Here is a 19,054-nt window from a genome sequence, read left to right as displayed (position 1 = left end):
ATCTGGTTTGGATAAACATACATTACCCTACCATACACAACCCCTTTTAACTTCGCACAGAAACACAGGGTTTCTCTGAGGTCAAGTTACATCTGTAGCCTAATACAATCATATCGGTTGTATGCTGTTGAAAATGATTAAATCTGGGCTAAACGAAAACCACTTATCAAGAATACGATATAAAGATTGTATCATCTCTTGCCGCTGTTTTAAAAAATGTGTGAACTGTAACACTATAACTTCCTAAAATATATCTTAAGAGGTCGTTGGCCTGGACGAACAAATATGCAAATCCATTGCACCTGTGCACAGTCCGTACAGCCCCAAACCGCTGTTTCTCCTGTGTTTATTTTGCTCGGTCAGTGACTTGCATAAGTGCATTTCTGAGCCACCCACAGTTTGGAGAGTCACCAAGCAGCTGAGTGCTTCTGCTGCTATCAGTAAAATGAGTAGTGACATCAGAAAACATCACATGCCGAACAGTGTCCTAAGTACATTACAGACATCCAAATCTGTATCTGGTTTCTGCACATCATCCATTTGGAGAACTCTGATAAGCACTGTACGGGACATGGTTAAAAAGGTTGAAAACTTTCCTCTAAGGGGCAAAAATCAACATTCCTACAAGGGAGAAGGGCTGAACCTCTAAATAGTTATTTGCATTTTCCATGACTCTGCCTAATACAAACAAACAAAACATTGCCAGATTATTTTCTGTTTATTTTCCCTCCAGTCCTATCAAATCACTATAAAAAGCAGCATATTTGAGCTCCCAGAAACCTGGGTTTAATGCTGGTCAGATCCTCGTGGCCCTCTCTCTGTCTCCTGCCTGGTACGGTTTGCTGTTGTAATTAAATTGTTGTCCTGAGGCGGTCCCTCACACTGGCCAAGAAATACTGTAGCCTTGTGAGTGTGTTTAGAGTCCTGATCACAAGGCACTAAAGTGATACTGCCCCCCCCCCCTCCCCCCAAAAGAAAATGTACATGAACCTTATATTTTTTATCTGCAAGTACTAGGGAGTTTTTTTGGGATAAAAAGAAATGGAATACAGCTATAAGCACAGGCAAAATCCCAGAGGAAAACCTGGTTCAGTCGAATTCACCTTTCAGCAGGACAACAACCTAAAACACAAGGCCAAATCTACACTGGAGTTTTTTACCAAGACAACATTGAATGTTCCCGGGTGGCCAAGTTATACAGTGTGGCAAAAAAGTATTTAGTCAGCCACCAATTGTGCAACTTCTCCCACTTAATAAAATGAGAGAGGCTTGTAATTTTCATCATAGGTACACTTCATCTATGACAGACAAAATGAAGGAAAAAATCCAAAATATCACATTGTAGGATTTTTTATGAATTTATTTGCAAATTATGGTGGAAAATAAGTATTTGGTCACCTAAAAACAAGAGAGATTTCTGGCTGTCTTTAAGAGGCTCCTCTGTCCTCCACTCGTTACCTGTATTAATGGCACCTGTTTGAACTTGTTATCAGTAAAAAAGACACCTGTCCACAACCTCAAACAGTCACACTCCAAATTCCACTGTGGCCAAGACCAAAGAGCTGTCAAAGGACACCAGAAACAAAATTGTAGACCTGCACCAGGCTGGGAAGACTGAATCTGCAACAGCTTGGTTTGAAGAAATCAACTGTGGGAGCAATTATTAGGAAATGGAAGACATACAAGACCACTGATAATCTCCCTCGATCTGGGGTCAAAATGATCACAAGAATGGTGAGCAAAAATCCCAGAACCACACGGGGGGACCTAGTGAATGACCTGCAGAGAGCTGGGACCAAAGTAACAAAGCCTAACATCAGTAACACACTATGCTGCCAGGGACTCAAATCCTGCAGTGCCAGACGTGTCCCCCTGCTTAAGCCAGTACATGTCCATGCCCGTCTGAAGTTTGCTAGAGAGCATTTGGATGATCCAGAAGAAGATTGGGAGAATGTCATATGGTCAGATCAAACCAAAATATAACTTTTTGGTAAAAACTCAACTCATCGTGTTTGGAGGACAAAGAATGCTGAGTTGCATCCAAAGAACACCATACCTACTGTGAAGCATGGGGGTGGAAACATCATGCTTTGGGGCTGTTTTTCTGCAAAGCGACCAGGACGACTGATCCGTGTAAAGGAAAGAATGAATGGGGCCATGTATCGTGAGATTTTGAGTGAAAACCTCCTTCCATCAGCAAGGGCATTGAAGATGAAACGTGGCTGGGTCTTTCAGCATGACAATAATCCCAAACACACCGCCCGGGCAACGTAAGAGGCTTCGTAAGAGGCATTTCAAGGTCCTGGAGTGGCCTAGCCAGTCTCCAGATCTCAACCCCATAGAAAATCTTTGGAGGGAGTTGAAAGTCCGTGTTGCCCAGCAACAGCCCCAAAACATCACTGCTCTAGAGGAGATCTGCGTGGAGGAATGGGCCAAAATACCAGCAACAGTGTGTGAAAACCTGTGAAGACTTACAGAAAACGTTTGACCTCTGTCATTGCCAACAAAGGGTATTTAACAAAGTATTGAGATAAACTTTTGTTATTGACCAAATACTTATTTTCCACCATAATTTGCAAATAAATTCATTAAAAATCCTACAATGTGATTTTCTGGATTTGTTTTCTCATTTTGTCTGTCATAGTTGAAGTGTACCTATGATGAAAATAACAGACCTCTCTCTTCTTTTTAAGTGGGAGAACTTACACAGTTGGTGGCTGACTAAATACTTTTTTGCCCCACTGTATACTGAACAAAAATATAAACGTAACATTAAACAATTTCTAAATTTTACAGAGAGAGAGTTACAGTTCATTACAGTCAATTGAAATAAATTCATTGGGCCCTAATCTATGGATTTCACATGACTGTAAATACAGATATGCATATGTTGGTCACACAGAGAGAGAGTTACAGTTAATTTACAGTCATTTGAAATAAATTCATTGGGCCCTAATCTATGGATTTCACATGACTGGAAATACAGATATGCATATGTTGGTCACAGATACAGTGGGGCAAAAAAGTTATTTTTTGATCAGGCTGTTGATTGTGGAATGTTGTCCCACTTCTCTTCAATGGCTGTGCGAAATTGACGGATATTGGCAGGAACTGGAACATGCTGTCGTACACGTTGATCCACTGCATCCCAAACGTGCTCAATGGGTGACATGTCTGGTGAGTATGCAGGCCATGGAAGAACTGGAAAATGTTCAGCTTCCAGGAATTGTGTACAGATCCTTGCAACAACAGGCTGTGCATTATCTTGCTGAAACATGAGGATGGAGGCAGATTAATTGCACAACAGTGGACCTCAGGATCTCATCACGGTATCTCTGTGCATTCAATTTGCCATCAATAAAATGTGATTGTGTTCGTTGTCTTTAGTTTATGCCTGCCCATACCATAATCCCACCGCCACCATGTGGCACTGTTCACAATGTTGACAATAGAAAATCGCTCTCCCACAAAACCCCATACACGTTGTCTGTGGTTGTGAGGCAAGTTGGACGTATTACCAAATTCTCTAAAACGACGTTGTAGGCAGCTTATGGTAGAGGAGTTAACATTCAATTCTCTGGCAAGAGTCAGCATGCCAATTGCACGTTCCCTCAAAACGTGAGACATCTGTGGCATTGTGTTGTGTGACAAAACTGCACATTTTAGAGTGGCCTTTTATTATCCCCAGCACAAGGTGCACCTGTGTAATAATCATGCTGTTTAATCAGCTTCTTGATATGCCACACCCGTCAGATGGATTATCTTGGCAAAGGATAGATGCTCACTAACAGGGATATAAACACATTTCTGCACAAAATTTGAGAGAAACAAACTTTTTGCGCTTATGGAATATTTCTGGGATCTTTAATTTCAGCTCAATAAACATGGGACCAACACTTGACATGTTGCCTTTATATTTTTGGTCAGTGTAGTGGCTGTCTTGCAATGATCAACAATCAACTTCACAGAGCTTGAAGAATTTTGAATAGAATAATGGGCAAAAAAAGGTGTTTCTACAATGTATTGACTCAAGGGTGGAACTACTTATGTAAATGAGATATTTCTGTATTTAATCTTCAATAAATGTGCAAAAATGTCTAAAAACATTTTCACTTTTTCATTATGGGGTATTTTGTGGAGATGCGTGAGAAACAATGATATATTGAATCCTTTTTGAATTCAGTCTGTAACACAACAAAATGTGGAATAAGTCAAGGGGTATGAATACTTTCTGAAGGCACTGTATAAGGGCTTGTTTTTAATCAAACGAAACTGGAAAACAAGAAATTGCTACAGGAAAATAACTTAAATGATTGTAAATACGAGTGTCACCAGACCATCTTATCTCTCGTTCCATGATGGGCATACAGCCTACATGGTAGGGTTTTTATGCACACCCAAAATACTAACTGGAGCTGGTTAAAATAATGTACAATAGCCCACCTACATAGATAAAAAGGGGATGCTCCCAATTTAGGATTAGGATTTAGGATTTATTTCAAAGCGGTCTCATGAACCAAATCCTTTATGATAGATTTGACTACTTGGCGAATGCAGTGGACAGGACAAAACCAAAAAAACTACCTTCATTGAGAGGAGGTATTGCTATGCTTGGTTTTAAATCAATCAAATGAAATTGAATTTGTTACACTTTTTTTTACACTTCCGTTGTCACCTCAGCACAAGTGAGCTCTTATAAATCAAGTAAATTGCCAATCCTGGCGTTAGGGTTTGAAAACGGAAGAGCGTTGGCTTTAACAGGTCGATGTTGCAATCAAGCGTGCACTTGACAATTGCGCTGGGTTCACGCCAGCCCCTTGTCTTTATCACTAGTTACCACAGGAATAAAGACATGGCACCTTTATCTGTAGGAGGAACGGTCAGATGTTATGACAGTAATGGCTGGGCCAAAGAAGTGGTTCTTCTGTTTGAACAATTAGTCTGGTGGGAAATGTGAGCAGAAATGTCTGAGCAACCTGCACTTTTGTGAAGTCGGTTGAGAATTGATTTTTACTGTTTTCCCTCATTGACTCTGTCCTGTTTGGAGAGAGAAAGAGAGAACCCTGGAGGCCTGGCTGTCACAAACACAAATATAAGCGGGCTGAGCGGGAAACAGGAAGAAGCAGAAAGAATTTAGACCACAAAGGCAGAAGAGATGAACAGAAGATGACCGCACTGACACATTTTATGGATTCATTATATGTTGCAGTGTTCTTGAAAAAAAGATTTATATTGGAAAAACATCACAAGCATTAAAAGTACGTCTTGGAGAACATACATCCACTATTGGACGTCAAGATATCACCTCGCCAGTTGCGAGACACTTTATAGAACAAAATAATTAAATTAATGAATTGTGTCGCATCGGGATTGAAAAAGATCCTCCACCATGTAGACGAGGTGATTACGACAATAAATTACTCCACAGAAAAGCCACGTGGATATATACATGTAATTCTGTATCTCCACACGGTTTAAACGAATAATTCGATTTCATCTCCTTCCTTTAAGCCACATTTAGACTGTTATACAAAAGCACTGTCCCTATCAGATTTTGCATATCCGTTGTTCTTTACAATTGCTGTTTTGAATTCAAATCAAATTGTACCTACACAATGAAGAAGGCTCTAAAGCCGAAACGTTTGTCTACGCTATCCCTGATGCAGTGAAAATAATTTAGATAAATTGGAATAATGAAGTAAGCTTTATTTGACATTTCTTTTGAGTCCGAGCCCGTTACACCTGTTTTGTTTGAGGATTTTCCCTTGTCTGACTTTTACCAACATTTCTTCACATGTTAAATCATGCTCACAGAAAAGTAGGTCATCTTCACCCTTTAAAATGTGTAAATATCTCATCTAGAATATTAGTTTACAGTCAATTACATGGAAAAAGAAAAATCCTCACACATTTGGCAATGCCTCCAATTCACACATCACAACTCCTAAGAAGGCAGAAAAGACTGCTATGTGGTACTCTTGCTTTGCCTGTCAACAGAAGCATGCATCCTCAGCAAATGTATTACAAATCACGCGGCATGACAATTCAATGATCAAATCTCTAACAGCAGCCTACAGAAGCTCTCCCTATAGGTGAGGATTGAAACATTCATTAACTAATAACTAACCAACATAATAACTAAGCTCTCGGGTTAACTGATATGTTTTCAAAATGTGGGAAACCCTGCTGTAACCTTGGGTTTTCTTGACTTAGTCAGCCTTATATTTAGCCCCTCCACCTCTCCCCTCGCTGACGAAGCTTCGTTAGCTCGCTGAAATGTCAACATCAGGCGGCCCGAGTGTAATCGTCCTGGCAGTGGATGTTACGTGGCCCTGTCATACTCATATCAGCAATCAAGCACAATCATGACAGAGCATGTCAAGCAAACATGAGATCTCAGCCACCTCACAACTGCATTGCTCCTTTCAGTGGCAGATAAAGCTACCTCCAACACTATAAAATAAAGTCATGAAAACTGTCCACTTAGGAAGCAACACCAATTGACAATAAATTTCACATGCTGTTGTGCAAATGGAATAGACAACAGGTGGAAATTATAGACAATTAGCAAGACACCCCCAATAAAGGAGTGGTTCTGCAGGTGGTGACTACAGACCACTTCTCAGTTCCTATGCTTCCTGGCTGATGTTTTGGTCACTTTTGAATGCTGGCGGTGCTTTCACTCTAGTTCTAGCATGAGACGGAGTCTACAACCCACACAAGTGGCTCAGGTAGTGCAGCTCATCCAGGATGGAACATCAATGCGAGCTGTGCCAAGGAGGTTTGCTGTGTCTGTCAGCGTAGTGTCCAGAGCATGGAGGCGCTACCAGGAGACAGGCCAGTACATCAGGAGACGTGGAGGATGACGTAGGAGGGCAACAACCCAGCAGCAGGACCGCTACCTCCACCTTTGTGCAAGGAGGAGCAGGAGGAGCACTGCCAGAGCCCTGCAAAATGACCTCCAGCAGGGTGGTATGAGGGCCCGACGTCCACAGGTGGGGGTTGTGCTTACAGCCCAACACCGTCCAGGACGTTTGGCATTTGCCAGAGAAGACCAAGATTGGCAAATTCGCCACTGGCGCCCTGTGCTCTTTACAGATGAAAGCAGGTTCACACTGAGCACATGTGACAGACGTGACAGTCTGGAGACGCCGTGGAGAACATTCTGGTGCCTGCAACATCCTCCAGCATGACCGGTTTGGCGGTGGGTCAGTCATGGTGTGGGGTGGCATTTCTGTGCTCACCAGAGGTAGCCTGACTGCCATTAGGTACCGAGATGAGATCCTCAGACCCCTTGTGACAACATATGCTGGTGCGGTTGGCCCTGGGTTCCTCCTAATGCAAAACAATGCTAGACCTCATGTGGCTGGAGTTGTGTCAGCAGTTCCTGCAAGAGGAAGGCATTGATGCTATGGACTGGCCCGCCCGTTCCCCATACCTGAATCCAATTGAGCACATCTTGGACATCATGTCTCGCTCCATCCACCAACACCACGTTGCACCACAGACTGTCCAGGAGTTGGCGGATGCTTTAGTCCAGGTCGGGGAGGAGATCCCTCAGGAGACCATCCGCCACCTCATCAGGAGCATTCCCAGGCGTTGTAGGGAGGTCATACAGGCACACACACTACTGAGCCTCATTTTGACTTGTTTTAAGGACATAACATCAAAGTTGGATCAGCCTGTAGTGTGGTTTTCCACTTTAAATTTGAGTGTCACTCCAAATCCAGACCTCCATGGGTTGATACATTCGATTTCCATTGATAATTTGTGTGTGATTTTGTTGTCAGCACATTCAACTATGTAAAGAAAAAAGTATTTAATTAAAATATTTCATTCATTCAGATCTAGGATGTGTTATTTTAGTGTTCCCTTCATTTTTTTTTAGCAGTGTATAAGCACCAAAGCCAGAGGCCCGCTGACAGCTCCAACATCCTATCAGGGCCTCATTCTGCCACTTACATGTGTTCATGTGTAGTTGACAAGATGACTTGTCGGAGGGGTCTAGCTGCCTGCAGGCCTTTAGTTTAAACAGCCTTCCATTTCAGCTGGGCGCTTGAGAGGTAGTCAACAAATCAGTAGTGGGAATCGACTCGTGTCTGTGGCACTGAGCAGCTGTGTGATCTCTTGCATAATAGACAAGGTGTCATTGTTGCAGTGCTGGCAGAGGGCCCAACACATCGCACCTTATGGGAACAACAACAACAGCAGCTCATTCAAAATGGCTGATAGACAAGACTCCTATATACAGTTTGCCAGCAGCATACCACCCTGCAAACCACTGCTGGCTTGCTTCTGAAGCTCAGCAGGGTTGGTCCTGGTCAGTTCCTGGATGGGAGACCATATGCTGCTGGAAGTGGTGTTGGAGGGCCAGTAGGAGGCACTCTTTCCTCTGGTCTAAAAAAAATATCCCAATACCCCAGGGCAGTGATTGGGGACACTACCCTGTGTAGGGTGCTTTCGGGTGGGACGTTAAACGGGTGTCCTGACTCTCTGAGGTCATTAAAGATCCCATGGCACTTAGCATAAGAGTAGAGGTGTTTACCCCGGTGTCCTGGCTAAATTCCCAATCTGGCCCTCAAACCATCAAGGTCACCTAATAATCACCAGTTTACAATTGGCTCATTCATCCCTCTCCCCTGTAACTATTCCCCAGGTTGTTGCTGCAAATGAGAATGTGTTCTCAGTCAACTTACCTGGTAAAACAATGGATAAACCCCCCCCCCCCACAAAAAAAACAGTACATGACTCCTGTTGAACAGAGTAAAGTTACATGGATTCAAGATCTTAACCCTCGAGTCAGCTCAACCAGGACAAACCCAGTTCAAAAGACAGGATAACATTACACACTATGCAAAGTGGGTCTTAACCAGCGAGCAACATGAAATCAGCACATCCAACGTGGGGCCATTGTTGGAGTGAGATGCTTTCAAATTCATACTGTATGGATGGGGAAATCAAACACAAAACAAAAGTCTACACCAAAAGTATATCATGAAAGACAAGTATGAAGCCATATCAGTAGCTGCAGGCTGTTATTACTCATCCTCACTGAGCCTTCCTGACTGGGGCTCTGGAGTTGGGTGAGGACAGGTGACCTGGACCGGGTTGAATTTTTGCCAGCTCACTGGACCACTCATCGTTCTGCTCACCTGGCAGCTGTGATGCGGGAAGTGCAGGTTGAAGGAGAGGAGAAATGTCACCCACAAGGAGGTGCAATCTAGTGTGCCAAAAACATCAGACAAAAGGCTAGGAGGCAACTCAACTCAACTCTGGAAAGTCTAGCCAGACTCACATCACAGGCCAAAACATGACCTTCCTCTCTCTTTTCTCAGTTGGCTCTCCAAATCCATCATACTTTGTTCTTTAGAAATCAACCAATCCTATAATCAGGTTCTGTAGGCTCTGTAGGTTTACACTACAACATGGTAGTGTCACAATGGTTCAGGCTGTAAAAATAATGTAGCTACAGTTTAGTGGCATCCTTTAATCTCTGAGAAAGAATCAGATAGTGTGAGAGACTCTAAATTCTTGACATAGATAAATGGGCCAAGTCAAACACAGAACTTAGTGCAGTGTTTTCAAATCCACATTTTGTTAGAGCTCATCCGTCAGGCAGGACCCCATGCTTTACTAAGATCTGGGCTGGGAGTGGGGCAGTGATTGCTTTAGGGAAAATATTCCTGGAGAACACTGGGATACCTGATTAGCTCAGGAACTCAAATTATAACTGGAAAACAACCAACCTGCATGAAAAAAAACATCAAAAACTGTCCCACAGCCTTTCCCTCCCCCAATAACTCCCCACTCAACTCTTCCCTGCTCTGCTGAAGGCTTTGGCTTGATTGACCTTGACAGGCGATGGTCATATAACTCTGTCCGATTAAAACAATGCTCACTTCAACCTCTCCATTTGGCTTCCGGCTGACTCTGGGCTGCCTGTTTACCATGGAGCAATTCTTCGGTAACAGACTCAGATTTTCTACTTAAAAATGTATGCCAAAAGAAACAACACTGAAATCAAAGTTCAACAAACCATACAACTCTATGCACAATGACTAATTTGAACAATTTACAAAAACACATTTACTGGAAGAACTGTGCAGAAGCAAAGGTTGATAACAGAATTTCGGTAAAGTCTCCCTTCATTTTTTTTTATGTGACCACGTTTTCTAAAAACTCTTAAATAAGATTCAACGATGTCTGCAGAAAAGAGTGGGGTGTCAGCTATGACATGACATCTTGAGAAGAAAAAAAATGGGTGATTGAACTACAGTAAGTGACGCGGATTACCACTCAGTAACGGAATTGTTGTAACGCAATATCATCATGGGTCCCTGATCTGTACTACACAGAAATGCATGGTTGTGGATATGAAAGTAATTCTCTACATGGTGATGTATCCTAAATAGTAAACTAAGGTGGAAATATGCAATATCCTCTGCATATGTGGGTATTATTCGACACACACAAGTGTGTACTGTAGAATAATATGGTTGGTCCGGACCAGACCAAATCTGAAACAATCAGACATCTATGTTTCACAAGTTTGGACGTCACAGTACAGCACAGTACAGTACAGGACAGTAGAGTACAGCACAGTACAGCACAGGACAGTAGAGTTCAGAACAGTACAGCACAGTACAGAACAGGACAGTAGAGTTCAGAACAGTACAGTAGAGTTCAGTACAGTACAGTATAGTGCAGCACAATACAGTAAAGCATAGTTCAGTACAATACAGTACAGTAGAGTACAGTTCAGTACAGTATAATACAGTACATTGTAGTGTACTCAACCCTAGTGTGCTCTACTGTGTACTGTACTGAACTCTACTCTACTGTACATTAAAGTACAGGAATGTACTGCACTGAACTATACTCTGCTCAATTTTTTTTTACGTTACTGTACTGTACTCTACTGTGCTCTACTGTACTGTACTGTGCTCTCTACACTTTTGAAAGATGTAATGGGAATCTCTGTTGGGACAAATCAAGGCTGGTCCGGAGCGGACCAAAAAGGACATCTGTGGACAGTGAAATCAAGGACAGGACGGACTGACCAAATTTCAACTACTTTTCAACATCCCTGAACATCCTGTGCCGGTCGATGCTCAATGGGTTAGGATGCTGGTTACAGTAAATGGAAAGAGAAGGTGCTCATTGGGAGGTGTCAGTAAGAGCCGGGAGAGGTGACATTAACTGGAGAGAGAGGAGGGAGGGAGGGAGGGGTTGTCCAGACTTTTTTCACACTTACTTTGACCACCACAGAACAGAAATAGAAATTAAACAGTTATGGGTTGAACGTAACTAAATGCCAGTGGAAGGGAGGACAATAGCAGGTGACCCAAATGTGGTTTGTGACTACTATGATTTCCCGTAGAAGTCAATTGCAGTAATTCCGTTACAAATTTTTCTGAAATTCTGTTACCAATTACGTAACAGAATTTTGAGTTTTAATCACTTAATAACTCAGAAACAAAATATATATTTTTTACATGTTACTTCTGTGAACTTTCATTATTCTCCCTCCTCATGAGGGAGAGAAATGTGAAAATATCTTAAAGATACAGTGCATTCGGAAAGCATTCAGACCCCTTAACTTTTTCCAAATTTTGTTACATTGGAGCCGTACTCTAAAATGGATTGTATTACATTTTTTCCCTCATCAATCTACACACAATAGCCCATAATAACAAAGCGAAAACAGGATTTTAGCGATGTTAGCAAATGTATAAAACATAAAAATAGAAATTCTTTATTTACATAAGCATTCAGAACCTTTGCTATGAGACTTGAAATTGAGCTCAAGTGCATCCTGTTTCCATTGATCAACCTTGAGATGTTTTTACAACTTCATTGGAGTCCACCTGTGGTAAATGCAATTGATTGGACATGATTTCGAAAGGCACACACCTGTTTACAGTATAAGGTCCCACTGTTGACAGTACATGTTGACAGTGCATGAGCAAAAACCAAGCCATGAGGTCAAAGGAATTGTCCATAGGGTCATGGTCTGGGAGGTTACTCTGATAGTGCTCCAGAGTTCCTCTGTGGAGATGGGAGAACCTTCCAGGAAAGACAACCATCTCTGCAGCACTCCACTAATCAGGCCTTTGTGGTAAAGTGGCCATACGGAAGCCACTCCTCAGTAAAAGGCACATGACAGCCTGCTTGGAGTTTGCCAAAAGGCGCCTAAAGGCCTATCGGACCATGAGAAACAAGATTCTCTAGTCTGATTTAACCAAGATTGAACTCTTTGGTCTGAATGGCAAGTGTCACGTCTGGAGAAAACCTGGCACCATCCCTACGTTGAAGCATGGTGGTGGCAGCATCATGCTGTGGGGATGTTTTTCAGTGGCAGGGACTGGGAGACTAGTCAGGATCGAGGCAAAGATGAACGGAGCACAGTACAGAGAGATCCCTTGATGAAAACCTGCTCCAAAGCACTCAGGACCTCAGAATGTGGCGAAGGTTCCTCTTCCAACAGCACAACAACCCTAAGCACACAACCAAGACAACACAGGAGTGGTTTCGGGACAAGTCCTTGAATGTCCTTGAGTGGCCCAAACAGAGCCCGGACTTGAACCCGATCAAACATCTCTGGAGAGACCTGAAAATAGCTGTGCAGTGACGCTCCCCATCCAACCTGACAGAGCTTGAGAGCATCTGCAGAGAAGAATGGGAAAAACTCCCCTAATATAGGTGTGCAAAGATTGTAGCGTCATACCCAAGAAGACTCAAGGCCGTAATAGCTGCCAAAGGTGCTTCAACAAAGTACTGAGTAAAGGGTCTGAATACTTATGTAAATGTAATATATGTTTTTTTTTAATACATTTGCAAAACAAATCTAAAAACCTGTTTTTGCTTTTCATTATGGGGTACTTGTGTAGATTGATGAGAAAAAAAAATCTAATTTAGTACTTTTTAGAATAAGGCTGTAATTTAACAAAATGTGGAATGTTTCTTAAACTTACACAAGGCAAATAATAATAATAATAATAATAATAATAAGTATTGATATTAGTTGGCAGGGGTCTTTAGTCGAACAAAATTGTGTTTTGATGTATTTTTTTATTCCTTTTAAGACTTTTTCTGGTAGATGTTTTCTAAGACCCCTTCTCCATATCTTTGACCAGGAATCAAATCATTTGCTTATTCCTTATATTCAGTATAGAAAAAGGTTCAAAATGTATATATGCTTTAATTTCTCCAAAATAGAGACTCTTTAACTTTCATTTGAAACCAGATTTGACATGCCCCTATGAGCTTCACATCTTGGTGCTGATGGGTCCTTTTAGATGGAAATGACCCTATTACCCTATGCAACACCAATAGAAACTATCTGCTCTATCGATCGGTATATACATTCCGTCTTAATCTGCCTCCTAATCAGCGATTGGATCATCTCTAACAAATCTAACCAATCAATGTTGGCATTCTGGAAATCGTAGACTCATCATGGAGAAGAAACGTCAGTTTTGCCAGAGCGATGTGGGTGGGTTGCTAAGCATCCTCTTACATGGAAATGACCCATGGAGCTATAAACCTTTTGTCAAGCAGGGAAAGAGTTAATAGCCTGGTGGAGGTGGCTCACCAATGTTTCCTGAATTCTCATTACAGTTAAAGGGGTAGCACACAGGTTGAAGAATGTCACTGATGGAACCCAGGATCAATAACTTAGGTAAAAAAATATATTTTATTTACAAAATGAGTCATTTCAACAAAGCATGGATGTTCATTTGTATCCTATACAGAACATATACAGGCATAGCAGTCCAAATATCATGCAAACAAAAAATCCTGCTTATTTAAAAAAAAAAAAAAAAAAAAAACATTTAAAAAATCCAGTCATCCTGTGGGGGAAGTTGCTAAACAATCGCAATATCTGTTGGATTCGGCCTGAGTCCTGGGATGGAATGTCATCTCAAAGGCATACAATCGCATACTGTTTCCTATGGGCTGGGGAGCGGGACAAAGCAGAGCTGAGGACAAATAATGTGCTTTATCCATTTTGTCTGAGCACATGATCCTCGGCGCACAACCCCGCAGCCTGCCGCCCAACACACTCATTACCGAGGGGAATTGACACCCTGGAGCTGTGAGATCACCAACGTGTTGTCTTGACTTTTTCCACATATATGAGTTTTAAATGAGATAAGTTAGTTTTTTTTTATATGTAATAACACAGCGGATTTTCTTTATCCTAGGTATCTTCACCACCTCAAAACAGAGGTGTCCAGCACCATCCATAGCCAACCCAGGGGTCTGTCCAATAGTATTATTCACTGAGTGAACTCTGGTAGAACATTCCTTAAAGGCCCAGTGCAGTCAATGTATTTCCATACTATTAGGTTGAAATAATACAGTGAAATTTTAGCCTGTTTTAGTGGGATTGAGTTGTGGCCTTCCATGGTGACATCACCACGTGGTAAATTAGTTAATAGACCAATAACAAAGTGACTTACAAAATAGCCAAGATCCTGCAACCTTGGAAAGGTAAATACCTGTCTATTTATGGAACAAAATTGCCCTGATTAACTCCTTAGTCATATCTCAGTTTACACACTCACTTACTGCCTACTCCTGATGATTTGTTTTTAAAATCATATAAGCAAAACATATTTCACTTAATCTGGGAAGCTAAAACAGACAAGATAAATCATGCCTATCTGTATAATGAATATGAATTGGGTGGGTTGAGATTATTATTATTACTTGAACCCTAGATGGTTCTCAAGTAGATGACTAAGAAAAGCTCATCCATTGTTTAAAAATGACCTTTTTGCCTTTGTGCAGATTGCCATGTCTCATTTGCGATTAATTCAAAGTATCTCCCTTTTTCAAACAAGCATTGCGGAGCTAGCTACAATTTCAATTTCACCCCCCTAAAAAGATAGAACAAATATTACAACAAATATTATGGCTGAACTCAAATGTGCTGGTTGATAAAATACCTGTATTTAAGGGAAAGACGTTTGAAAATGGTATTTTGTTTTTAAATGATATTGTAAATTGGAATGGTAGAGATGTCTTTCATAAAGTTATCTGAATTGTACGGGAAGGTCTGCTCAATCCAAGATTGCAACCAATTGATTAAACCATTACCCCAAACATGGAGGAGGCAGGTGGAAGCGGGAGGAAGTAAGGAACTGGTCTGTCTGCCCAATATCAAGGAATACAAAAAGCATAAATAGGTATACCAGTAAATAAAGTATATCAGTTTCATTTGAGGACTAGGATGTTGACAGCTGTGCCATACAGATGGCAAAATAATTGGTACAGGGTGTATGAGTTGATATATAAAACAACGCAAGATTCAAGACTTTGGAGGGTTAGTGGCCTGGCGGTTGGGAGCTTGGGCCGGTGGATGATGGATCGCTGGTTTGGGTCCCCGTTTTTTTTTTTAACCTTGCGGGAGATCTGTCGACGTGCCCTTGAGCAGGGCGTTGACCCTGGTTCCTTCTGTGTGTCGCTCCGGATGGGATTCTGTTATATGACTAATGTGATGTAGTTGTTGAGTGGCTTCACTGCAAGTATATTGTATGTTTTAAATATTCAATAATAAAAAAAATACTTCCAAACCACTCTGCCAATAACGGCTAACGTTTAGTTTTCCCCTCCCCACTCAGACCACTCCCAGACAGTCCCAAATTCATGCCTGAGAAATGTCCCTTTGCTAAGAACCTATTTTTGTTTCTTTAATTGAAAACAATCACAGTGAGGTACTTAATTGTTACCCAGAAATAATTTGATATTTGACTTGTTAGAAAAAGGCTCCGTTGAACCTTTAAAGGAGACATAAACAGAGCAGCAATAACCACTTTTCTCTGCTAGAACTATGAAAATAATATAGAATAACTTGATTATGTGGTGCTAAATCAACACGAAAGAAGTAAAGAAACGTTATTCCCTCGGATTTGTTAAGTCCTCCTGGGAGTAGTAAGCTCTCTCCTCTCTCCGACATCCAATATCTGACTAAAGATTACCTCCTGTAGATGACTGACAGAGCCATAGCTGTGTGAGTTGACGTAATAATGATCCAAACCTAAGGTTGGAGGAGGAATACTCCCATTGGTATTAACCACACTCTTTGATCATCAGAATATAATGCCCTGATCTGCTACTATGGTTATGGGTAATTCCACAGTAACTGAATAAAAAACACATTTATTTGAAGAACGGTGCAGATGCAAAGTTTGGTAAGAGAATGATGGCACAAACAGCACAAAACATCATTTTGTTACTAAACTTTGCATCTGCACTGTTCTTCAAGCAAACGTGTTTTTTTTTTTTAAAGAAGAAGTTTTCAGTGGAAATTATTAAAAGGAGTCTTGTGCATAGAGTTGTATCATTCGTTTAACTTTGCAATCATTGGTTTTTGTTTGACATACATGTTTTGTGTGTCTCAGTGTCACTCCGTTTACTTTGGAATTGCCCTTAGGTATCATCTTCCTCATTCGATGACTTAGTGCAGGACATGAGCTTATACTGCACGTGCAAACTCTCTTTTGCATACTGTTCGTATGTTGGAAGAATGAGTTTTTCTTCATTTGAAATTTCATTCCAAATTGATAATACAAAATCCGAGACAGACCATGGTTTCACCATGCATCAAATTAGTTCTTGATCAATCAAGGGTATCTTCAACAGAATGTAACAGGCAATCTCTGTGATACCAACAGCATTGTGAATTATTTAGGAGGCCAAAGAACCACTGGTGTTTAGGTGAATTCTAGTCAAATTTATGCCACCTGTGCCACTTCAGATGAGCATGGCAACAGAATACATTGTATCCTGAGTGCAAGTCCCCTCCAACTCTTTGTCCATATTCAAGACACTCAAGCATTTTCTGGTCTATGAATCATCTTTGTTGTTTGATGACAAGCACACACAGCTGGGTGTACTGCAGACATGATATTCAGAAATGACCATATCAATCACAGCAAGAGATATTTAGCTGCTTGTCATGTATTCCATAATGGATAGTCTGCAATTAAACTCTGGTGAGTGGGGCTGCAATATCATTTAACGCAACATAGGCTTCTATAGCATAAGGAAAACAACAAAATTGCATTTCTTCAACAGAAGCTCAAACAAATGTACATGGGGAATTGCTTTTGTGTGGATCAAATGTATTTGCTTCTCATAATTCTTACACCTTTAAACATCAAAAAGCAACTGCAACTTAAAGTGGAAATCACCGGTTGAAACAATAACAAAGTGTGCTCCCTGCTTCTGTTTTTGGTAAAACGCTGAAGACATGTAACCACGCTCAAATGCATAGACAGAGCTATGGACGCAAGGACTGACCATCCATGATATCAACATTATAATTTCAAGCATGTTTTGAGGCTATATAGTGCTTGTTACGTTTACTTTGTTTACAAACATTGGAGTAAAACAATCTTATATTTTGGGTTCTGATGGGGTACGGCAGTTGAACTAAGCTCATGGGGCATTTATAAGTTATATTCTTAAATAATCATTGGGTACATATCATAAATGTATAAGTCCAAAAATATATGTAGCAACAGGAGATTACCATTTTAAACAAAGTGAGGGGGGGAAAATGACGTATTTATTTGAATAACGCTACAGTACATGCAAAGTGCTATACGATGCTACAGTAGCCTATGGAATGCTGAGAAACAGCGGTGAAAGCTATGGTACGTGTCATGTTCAGACAGGTTTTATTCTGTAGTCTGTGTGACCCAGTGCTCATCCACAGGTGGACATCTACAGGTATGTTCCGTATGTAAATCGGTATATTGAACATATACTGAAAAAAATATGTATATGACTGGCAAAATATGGTTTATTGGCAAAGTCGAAGTACATTAAGCAATATGTAGACTTTGAATCGATCTACTTCTGTTTATGACTACCTGCGAATGGGATAGAAAATGTAAACGATATGAAAACAAGTGCGTCTCTGGCATTACTTACTATATGCTGGACTTCGGAGACTTGCTCTCCAACGCGAATTATTCCCCTGCACCCTTTGAAAATACTATTTTGACCACTTTGGATTAAAAATGTCCTTGACACGGACAGTGGTGTCTTTTCCGATGGGATGCTCCGCACCTTGCCCGACTGTGCGCTCCGGGTGTCATTAGTGCGTTCATCGTAAAGACGCTCCACCAATCATCTGTCATGGTATTCTAGGGGCGTGCCATCCCATCAAACTACACAGTCCACGTGCTCTAGTCTACCGTTTACTCCGAGTCGATTATCATGTAATAATAAGGAAATCCACTTGACCACACACGGGCTTAATATATAATACTGGTGATTCCTAACTCCACCCACTCCATTCACTGCAGTGCAATACACTGTATATGGAATACTCATTGACAGAGAGTCAGCTACCATCCTCAGTAGCTTTCCATTTAAGTTGTCAATGCGAGGAGGTTTGTCCTTATTAACCGATAACAATACTTTTTCCACCTCTACCACACTAACTTGACAAAATGCACACTTACTATGCTTTTCTATCATTATTTGTTTTTAATATGCATGAATACGATGGCTCACTGTTTGTTGTTGGCCTATTACTTTGCCAATTAAGTAATCATAAAAATCAAAAATCATAAAAATAATTGGCAACATGAAATGGTTTTGTGATGAATAAGCCATCTGATTCAATGAAAGATGGAGTTGAATTGGTCTTTCTGCCTTTAATTCCGTTTAAAGTACTCCATTTAAAGTGGTTTCATAATACAGTTTCTTCTTCTTTTTGTTGAGTTGAGTCACATACTTTCTCAATTTTCAGTAAGTCAGCCAGTCAGATGTGCAGCCAGACTTATTAGCCACTCCTTTTGCCCCATCTCTTTCAACCATACAGTTTTACAATTCCTCATCAATCCAAGGAGCCTTAACAGTCCGTTTCTCAAAAGGTACATGTTTATAAATATTTGGAAGAAGCAATTTCATAAAGTCATCAAGTGCAGTGTCTGGATGATCCTTATTAATCACATCAGACAAACAAATATGTTTTAACATCATCCACAAAAGAGTCACAGCAAAATCTTTTGTATGATCTCTTATACACTAT

The 19,054-nt window shown here is 40.9% G+C and overlaps 1 protein-coding gene across 4 annotated transcripts in view; it reads right to left on the bottom strand.

Moving 5' to 3' along the window:
• The window catches only part of LOC118401016 (liprin-beta-2-like), a 121,404-nt gene extending 103,302 nt beyond the window's left edge, over positions 1–18,102 (bottom strand). Inside the window, exon 1 of one of the 4 annotated variants that reach the window (XM_052474763.1) lies at positions 17,947–18,102. The gene's annotated coding sequence lies outside the window, so the exon portion shown is untranslated. The remainder of the gene's footprint in view (positions 1–17,946) is intronic. The other 3 variants (XM_052474764.1, XM_052474765.1, XM_035798132.2) reach the window with 3 other exon arrangements.
• Between the last annotated feature and the right edge of the window lie 952 nt (positions 18,103–19,054).

This window comes from Oncorhynchus keta, chromosome 22, assembly GCF_023373465.1.
Source record: "Oncorhynchus keta strain PuntledgeMale-10-30-2019 chromosome 22, Oket_V2, whole genome shotgun sequence".
Lineage (NCBI taxonomy): Eukaryota > Metazoa > Chordata > Actinopteri > Salmoniformes > Salmonidae > Oncorhynchus > Oncorhynchus keta.
This window is presented reverse-complemented; position numbering and strand designations above follow the sequence as displayed.